This window comes from Sinocyclocheilus anshuiensis, unplaced genomic scaffold, assembly GCF_001515605.1.
Source record: "Sinocyclocheilus anshuiensis isolate Anshui unplaced genomic scaffold, SAMN03320099.WGS_v1.1 scaffold931, whole genome shotgun sequence".
Lineage (NCBI taxonomy): Eukaryota > Metazoa > Chordata > Actinopteri > Cypriniformes > Cyprinidae > Sinocyclocheilus > Sinocyclocheilus anshuiensis.
Window position 1 is genome coordinate 116286 of NW_015544187.1, and position 9157 is coordinate 125442.

Genomic DNA, 9157 nt, shown 5'->3' on the forward strand with positions numbered 1-9157 from the left:
ATATATAAATATATCAAACAAAAAAGAACAACACAGGATGAAAGGCAACCGACAGCTTCATGAGCTTTGAAAGAGCAACATCTGAGCAATAAAATTTGCATCTAAGTTGGGCTAGTTGGATTAGTGTAGGCATGACAGCTACTTAGAGAGTCCCGGACTTATACACAACTGTTGAACTGAATATCCAGGATGAAACTGTGGGATGCCACCCATATTTAGATGCTGATGAAGCTACGGTACTGAACGGTATCAGGTTTCTCCTAACGGAAGAGAGGAGAGAATTCCTAACCTGCCGTACCACTGTCTAAACACCCTCCTTCCATCTCTTCTCATCCTCCCTCTCTCTATCTCTGTTCTCGAGGACAGCAAATATATCACATAGAGTTCACTATGAAACTTTGGGTTGAGGTTCAAATAGTCCCAGCGATCAAGATTGCAGACAGCAGCTTTATTCATTTTAACAAGTCTCCTCACTTTATAGTTTTGCCCAGACTTTGCACAAGTTGCTACAGTATATTACAGATGGCAACCTAAGATGACACTTTTCCACATCCCTCCTATAAATACATTACAAGCAGGGGTTTTCAGTTGGTGGTCGATGTAGGTAATTTATTTTATTATTTTATTTATTTTAGGTTTATTTTATAGTTAATTTACTGAAAGAAACAACCCCACATTTTCGTTTTTTGTTTGATTCTGCTACAGTATTGTATTGAAGTGGGACCAAAAAATTATTCAATAAAATCTTTTGAAGTAACACATGGGATAAAGAAAAAAAAACTTTTAAACATATAGTTTAAAACATACAAAGGTATGAAAATTCTTGAATTCATATTGGTTTCATTTAAAAAACGTTATACCATTCTCAAGAAAAAAAAAACAATTATAAAAAATAAAATAAAATAGCTATGAATTAAATAAAAAATGAGTAACACTTAGAATAAAGGAAAAGGGGAAAAAACATAAAAATCAAGCTGAAAAACATGAGCAAAGCTATAATGCTTGTATTCATATTGGTTTATTTTGACAATTTTTAATACAATTTTAAAGAAAAAAAATATAAAAAAGGATTCTAAAATAAAATTAAATAAAGTAAAAATGAGAAATGACATATGACTGTCACAATAAAGAAATTGAAAAAAAAAATAGTATAGAAAATATTTAAAAACGTTTAAAAAGTTGTGAAAATGCTTCGTTTATATTGTTTTCATTTGAAAAACATTTATACAGTTTTCAAGAAAAAAAAGTAATTATAAAAAAAGGTTTATAAAATAAAATAAAATGCTTATACAGTATAAGTGGATCCCTGGAGTTGACTGACAGTCTGGTGCACGGTATTGGGTTGGAAAGGTCTGACAGCCCTGCAATATAAGAAAAAGTGAGAAAAAATTTTTTTGTAACCTTAATGCACTTGACATTCACCATCTATAAACAAATAAACAAAGTGTGACAAAGACTTTGATAGGCAAAAAGAGTAGAACAGAGCCTGAAAATAAAATGATAGTGGAATGTGTGTTTATATAAGTGTGTTGGAGGTGATAAACCCGTCTGAGAGTGGTGTCTGATTGGCTCATGTGGTGTGGGATCATGCCATGTTAGAAACACTTTCACAGCATGGGCACCAACATTATCCACTTATTCATGGAGATAAGCCTCCAGTGTGTGTGTTTGGAGGACACTATGTTCTCTTTGAGAATCCAGACACTTGTTATGTCAATATCACCCCCAGCAGGGGATAAACCGACCCACAGACTGAATCTAACCTTTCACCTTTCACACATGACCTCCACCTATGACACGAAACCGGATCTCCAAAATAACAACCGCAAAATACCTTACTGTTATTCACAATTATCTGTTTTTCTTGCTTCTTGTTTTCCATGAATGTTTCTAGCAGTTTTTTTTTTTGCCCTCTCGGCAGCCTCTTAATTATGTAGAGTGGCTATATTTTATGAAGTGTGTTTTTGCTTTGATAAGTTGCTGAGATTGTCCCTGTATATCATGTGGGTGTTAATGAGATGGAGGGAAGGGGAGGACAGATGTGAAGAGCTGAGGAATCAGGAAGAAACATGAAAAGAGGAGGGAAAGGACAAGCAAACAAGGGAAGAAAAGGGAAGAGAAGAAACTGGAAGAGAAGTCTAGTACATTGACAAGTATAGTTACCCAAAAATGAAAATTTGGTCATAATTTACTCACCTCTGCATGACTTTCTTTCTTCTGTGGAAAAAAATAGATATTTTGAAGAATGTTTATGCTGCTCATTTTCAAACAAAAAAAGTTGCCACGGGCTATCACAGAGGATTAAAAAAAATCATATTTTGATATATAAATAAATAAAATAAAAAATATTTTAAATTAGATTTTATATGTTCAGTTTTCATTTTAATTTTAGTTAAACATTTAATAATTTAGCTTTTGGCCGTTTTAGTACAATTTTTGGTATTATTATTATTATTTAATATTTCTATTTAGCATTGAATTATATCCATTTCATTTTTTTCGGTTTAGTCCTTCAACTTAAACTTATTTTATTTGAGTTAGTTGCCAAGGCAAGATTTCTACTTTATTTAAGTTAATGAAAATAATTTTTAATAGTTTTTATTTTTACTTAACAATAATAAACACATGTTTTGCACATGTGCAAGTGAATGTGACAGAATTAAGAATTTAAAATATAGTAAATGAACCATATAGTCTACTGTTATGGTGTTTTTTTTTTTTAATCATTTTGGAAGCTTGACTGCCCCTGGTCACCATATATTTTCATTGGATAAGAGCAGCATGAACACTGTTCAAAATATTTTTGTGTTCCACAGAAGAAAAAGTCATTTGGGTTTGGAGGGACATGACGCTGAATAATCATCGACAGACATTTTATTTTTGGTGAAACGTTCCTTTAAGACAACAAGGGAAAAAGAAAGAAAGATCCCAGAAAAGCTTCGGATAAGATACTTGTTGTTTTATATGTGAAGAACAGAAGGATTTCCTCTGTGTGAAATAATTGTATTCCCCAGATGACACTAGCAGATGTTTTTGTGCGGATTTACTGCTCTGCTTGCAAGAGCCCTGAAGTTCTCCCATCTAAAAAAACACCAGCACAGCAGCCTCTAGCTTGATGCAAATCTTGAGCATTGTCTCAGGATTTTAGGCAGTTTATTTCTGTTTCTCTCTTCTCATCCCTCTGGTCAGAAAGGTATGAATCACACTTTAAGTGAAGAGGTGAATGAGAGGCTTCTATTTCTCCCTTCTTTTTTGCTGACATACCGAGACTGTTCTCACAGTGAGAAGTTTAGTTTTATTTCCCCGACCACAGAAATGTCCTTCCAGTTCTACAGCATTAACGACAGACTAAACATTCTTATAAAACTGAGGCTTGAGGTGAGTGTAAATAAGCACATGCTCTCACACACACACACACACACACACACACACACACACATTGAGACCCATGTGCTGAACAAATGCACAAATCAATGTAGCTGCATACAGATTACAGTGCAAACTACACACACTGCCACAATGCTAGAGTGTTGTGGATGGTTGCCAGGGTGTTGCTATGGAGTTGCTAAGAGTGTTAAGAGTATAGCTCATTGTTGTATCACTGCTAGGGTGCTCTAAGTGGTTGCTAGGTGACTACTTAAGTAAAACCCCACCCTAATTATATTCTGGCTTATATGACAAGGTCTACGGAAGTCCATTTCTTTATTTCTTTAAAAAAATTTAAAATAAAATAAAATAAAATTGAATCAAAATCACATTGTGATATATGAATTGCAAGATATAAAGGATAATGAGGAGAAAAAGGCAAAATTACAAAAGGTAAAGTTGATTTTGCAAAATATGAAGTCATTGTGAAATATAAAAAGGCACAATTATAAGAAACAGTCGCTATTATGAAATATAGTCACATTGTGACAAAGTTACCATTACTTGATATAAAGTAGCAATTATGAGAAGAAAAAATTTGAAAATAAAGTTGCATTTTCAAGATATAAAGTAACATTGTGAAATAGAAAAGTTGCAATTGTGGAATATAGAATCAAATTGTCAAATATAAAGTCGCAATTATGAGAAACAAAGTTGCAATTGCGAAATATAAATTCACATTTTTAAATTCAAAGTCATAATTACAAAATAGTCACATTGTGAGATAAAAGTTTTCATATAAAGTCACATTATGAAATATAAAGTTACAGTTATACAGTAGTTAAGAAAAAGTTGTAGCCTATATTCAAGATATAAAGTCACATTGTGATATACAGTATATAGTCACAATTATGAGAAACAAAGTTGCAATTGTGAAATATAAATTCACATTATTAGATACAAAAAAAGACATCATTACAAATTAGTCATTGTAAGATAAAAGTTTGGTCCCACTTTATATTAAGTGGCCCTAATACACTCTTAAAAATAAAGGTGATTCACGATGCCATAGAAGAACCTTTTTGTCTAAACGGTTCCATAAAGAACCTTTAACACCTGAAGAACCTTTCTGTTTGACAAAAGGTTCTTTGTGGCGAAAGAAGGTTCTTCAGATTATAAAAAGGCAAGAAAGAGATGGTTCTTTAAAGAACCTTTGACTGAATGGTTCTTTGTGGAACCAAAAATGGTTCTTCTATGGCATCGCTTGAAGAACCTTTTGAAGCACCTTTATTTTTAAGAGTGTACCTGTGTACTTACATAGTAAGTACTAAAAAGTCCACCAAAAGTCGCAATTATGAAAAATCACAATTAGTTAAGATAAAGTTGTATATTCAAGATATAAAGTCACATTGTGAAATATATAGTCGCAGTTATAAGAAATAAAGTTGCAACTGTGAATATAAAGTCACATTGTTAAATATAAAGTCACTTGCAAGTTCAAGGTATAAAGTCACATTGTGAAATAGAAAGTCTTATTTTACAAAAAACAAACGTGCAAGTGTAAAATATCGCAAAGTTGCAATTACGAAATTGTCATGTTGTGAGTTACAAGTTTACAACTGCAAGATATAAAGTCACATTGTGAAACAGAAAGTCTCGTTTTACGAGAAAAAATGAAATATAAAGTTACTTCATGAGATATAAAGTCACACTGAAAGATATAAATTTCATAGTCTTCTATAGGTTCCTTCTTCCTCCTTGAGTTTTTTTCCCCCATCATTTTATCACTTGCCATGTGAAAATTGTTTAATACTTAGGGTTTAACCTCTAACCCTGAGTCTGAGCTAGAGTAATAATGATAAATTGCTTTAGCGAGCACCATTAATAAATAAATCTTTAGCAGCTGTTAATGGTCGCAGACACGCACTGGGCCATAGTACAATTTGGATTAGCTGTAGTCTTAATCTAGTTTTAAACTTCCATGATCTAAGTGAATGAGGGCTTAATCCCATACACATTTCCGCCCACAAACTGTGTGTGGCGTACAAGAATGTGGCAGAAATGTTCCCATGTGAGGTACCAGTGTGGCATGTATTATTCAGAGGGTACCTGTAACAGGACCTGAGAGACAAGACTCTAGACTGCTTAGTGTAGCAGATGGCACCTATTTAGCTCAACACAAGCCACTTGTGAGATGAAAGCAGGCACACACGATCACACACATCATGCTTTCAAGCCTGCATGAATATGTCACTCTGTACCTATCTGTATTTCACTTCTTTGTAAGATGTCAGGTCGTTGCAGCTGCCTTGACTGTTCTGACAGATGAGGACATGAAATGACAGGTTAAAATAATGGCATGGAAGAGAAATATATGTGTTTTTCAGGGGGGTTCAGAATGTAAATTTCTGATGCAGATATAAATCTTTTATTTAACACTAGAACCGCCAGAGGTCGCTGTACCTAAAAGCGCCAGTGGGTAAATTTTACCCACGCACATGACAGCTGTTTTTGAATGGCTAAAGAACATATTATTTCACTGTATTATGCTACTGTCTTCACAAAGAAGTGTCTAGAGTCATGAAATGATTATGTCTAGTCATCAACTATATTTTTGTCCTGTTGTTTTATGTTCAAGGCTTTTTTATGCAGGCTACACTAGTCACTTTTCATAACGGTCAATATTAAGCTAAACAAGCCTGCACTGACAATGAGAATTAGAAGGAAGTAAATACATATTTGGGTGGTGTAATAGGCTATTATAATACAATGTCATTAATCAATATATTAAGATAACCTATGTTATTTAAATTACTAAAATAGCATATAGACAATAATAAGCAATAGGCCTAATTCACCACATTGCATAGGATGATGCGATGACAAATTCAAGCTTCACCTAATTAATTATTAATTTGTTTAGTTATATCATTTATAATTTGAATTATACAAGAAGAACACCAATAAACTTCGGGTAACCAAAAAAAAAGGTTTTATTCATTACATCAGATCGGATTTTTTTTCCTCAGGAAACAGGCAGACTAAGAAACCAGTTTTAGATGATTTGAGCCTTATTACACGGCGTGTTATCCTGTTGGAAGTAGCCATCACAAGATGGTCATAAAGGGATAGACATGGTCAGCAACAATACTATATATCCCCCACACCATTACACCACCAGCCGGAACCACTGATACACGCCTGGTCTTCAACAAGACCAAATGGCCCACTTCACACCGCTCTTTATCTCTCTACACTGGCTACTTTCACTTTTTTTATGACGATTCGCTTGTTGTATTCCTCAATGGTAAGTCACTTTGGATAAAAGTGTCTGCTAAATGAATAAATGTAAATGTACAAGGCAGTATGGATCCATGCTTTCATGTTGTTTACGCCAAATTCTGACCATACCTTTGAAATGCTGCCATGTGCCATGGGCAGTTTATCAGGTATACCTAATAAAGTGGCCCGTAAGTGTATATAATGTAAATGCAGGGTAAGTGGCCTTAGTAAAAAAAAAAAAAAAAAAAACCTCTGCGATTTAAGACATTAAGACCTTTTTAAGATCAAGTGATGTAAGCTATAAATTGCAGGGAACACAATGCATCAATATGTTCTCTAAATTAAATTGTCTAGGAAGAAGAGAATGAGTTTTTATTAACAACGCTAGTTTGGAGTTAATACAAACAAATAAATTCTTACTGTATTGTAATTATTTAATTATATTATGTCATCCTCATACTTATCTACACAAGATAAGTATGATAAGATAAGTGTTGTCTGTGTCTGATTAAGTGTACACACTTCTACAGATAACCCATGCTCAATGTGTAGGAAGCAGTGAACACTACATAGGGGCCCTGTAAATAATTTGATAAAAAACAGCACTCAGGTTTATCAGTAGCTCTTAGAGAACACTTTGGGCTGCTCAGACTCATAGCAAGCTCTTGTTGTAGATGCACAGACACTCAGCTGTTAAATAAATATGGAGGAAAGCAGCCAGCAGGGTGGGTCGGATTTTTACACATTTCTCTGGGGAACCAAAACTAGCTGCAGAGGTCTAACCGCTAGATTTATTAGTTTCATTCAGCACAATTCTATACCCCAAATCCACTTTACAAGGGAGTTACACTCAGTCAGTCTGAGTTTGATTCAGAAAAATGTAATGAGAAAAAGTCTTCACAAAGATCTGTAAACCTTGTTCTGGTGCATTGCTGCCCAGTTTTTCCATTGACACTGACAGAGAGTTTCAGACCACATGGCAGCTTGTGTTTGACCAGTGCAAGCACGTCTTTCTCACACAGAGAGGAAATGAATTAGTACAAATAAATGGTCAGTCAGCTTTTTGGAAAGTCTAATTTGTAATGTTTCAACAACAGACAAGCGTCTTTTTCTGCTCGAGTATGTAGTTTATTACTGAGACAATGTCTTTTCTATTTCTGAGTGACCTTATATGATTGATTTCATCTACACAATACCAACTCAGCTAAAATACTCATGCTCACAAATTATTTAGGGGTTATACTCATTCAACTGTAATTATTTAACTCTACTGTATTTTTTTCCTGAATGTTTTATCCTCTTTTCTGTCATACAAATCTCCAAACTCCCACTACTCAGGCTAGTGCACAGACACCCTCCCGACTCTAGGTGCGCTATACTAAAATAATGATTTTTTTCACATGTAGGTCTACAATTTAAATTATTTTCAACTCTGAATCCTTCAGTGCCTGTAAATCAAATGGTATTATGGATTTGTACTGATCATCTACAGACCCTCGTGGCAAAACTGCTTTAAAATGCTTTAAAATATATATTTTTCTATTATATTTTTTTTAATTCACCCATGTTTTAAAATATATTTAAAAAATGTTTTATTCACCCAAATGTTTTGCAGATTTTCAGATTGCAGACTTATTTTTGTATTATTTATCTTTTTTAAAGGGGTCCTATTATGCTTTTTCACTTTTTCAACTTTAGTTAGTCTGTAATGCTGCTGTTTGAGCATATTTGATTTTGACGCAATATTTACACTGAAGCTTGCAGGCAGCTATGGTAAGGGGCATGACATTTCCCGACCAGGCGCCGAGTGGAGCCAATCACAACACATGCTGGCCTAGCTAACCAATCACAGCACATATTTCAGAAGGCAGGCCTTCATTTGATACAGGAACTATTCGAGCCGTTCATGCCAGACTGTGGAGAGAGGCGCTGTAATAATGTAAAATATGTGAAAAATAATGTTTTTCGAACAACCTAGTATGAGAGCCTGTTCTAGTACACCCCCAAAACAAAATCAAGACTTTGTAAAAGAGCATAATAGGACCCCTTTAATATGTATTTATGTGCTTTATAAAATCCAGTAACAGTAGTAACAGTGATGTATGCAATCATGACCTGCCTCTTGAAATCCAATCATAAGTGGTAAGGAGATGCATGTTATGCGTAAACGATGATCTCGCCTGACCACTTGTGATCGGATCTTAATACTTATTATACTTAATAAGCACAAATACTTAATATCTGTCATGATTTAAAAGGGTAGTCCACCAGAAAACTCACCCTCATCTCATTTCAAAGTTGTGTTGGAACTTTGGGGAAGTTGGGAAAAAATTCACAAAACTAGCCCAAATGATACATTCACCAGTTGTACTGATCTGGTTCTCAAGTTCAACTCACTGATCTTGGTCGTATGGGTTAACAGCTTGCTAGAGGGCTTATCAGCTTGCTTATCAATAACCATCAGTCAATTCAAAAAGCAATGACTTCATTTGCTATCATTTGGCACTCA